The sequence below is a fragment of the Trachymyrmex septentrionalis genome, unplaced genomic scaffold (assembly GCF_001594115.1).
Source record: "Trachymyrmex septentrionalis isolate Tsep2-gDNA-1 unplaced genomic scaffold, Tsep1.0 scaffold80, whole genome shotgun sequence".
In the NCBI taxonomy this organism is placed as follows: Eukaryota; Metazoa; Arthropoda; class Insecta; order Hymenoptera; family Formicidae; genus Trachymyrmex; species Trachymyrmex septentrionalis.
This window is the reverse complement of record NW_017305988.1, coordinates 2,535,775-2,536,573: the sequence shown is the minus strand read 5'-3', so window position 1 is coordinate 2,536,573 and position 799 is coordinate 2,535,775.

Here is a 799-nt window from a genome sequence, read left to right as displayed (position 1 = left end):
CTTTATAAACGCATTTTATAAATTATTGTGTCATTTTACGTCTTATTTGTGTGCATTATTTTAAAATTTTTTTATGAGCCATACATATCCCCCCCCTCCTCCCCCTATGAGCAGCCATATATCTCACCCCTATGGGATATACGGCAAAAATGCAAGGGTTTAAAAAAGTTCATTTTTTAATATGAAATATAAATATTTCGAATTTCTAATATTTTTTTTATAATAGTAGACAGTATAAAAATTTTTACTGATATAGTTCGTTTACTTTAAACATAGTAAATAATCAATATAATTGGAAACAAAACCGTTTATTAAAATACATTACTTAGATACGAAGCGCCACTCCGGTCTGAATGTTAAGATGTTGAACTACTATATATTATATATTCATCTAAATGAATTAATTTCAGATATGACAATTACGTGCCGATATGGTCGTCGGACTCTTTCAACGTAATTAATCTGAAATATTAATAATCCCCCCAAAATTTCTCAAATCTTAAAAAACTGTAATAAACTTATTGCGAAGTAAATAGTGAATAATACTTAATAAATTAAGTTTTTGATAGGTGCGCCGTATATACCAGGAGTTATCCTATATCTTTATCAATAATTAGTGTTTATAAATACTGAGTGAGAGGCTTATAACTTAAGCGTTTTTATTAATTCTAATGACGTTGAATTGAGACAAGAAAGAATTATTTTGAAAGTATTAGTTATATATTTTTTAATTCCGATTTTTCCTCGTCTATTCCTATGATAATTTTATGTTACTAGACTACTTCTTGACTGTAAAGCA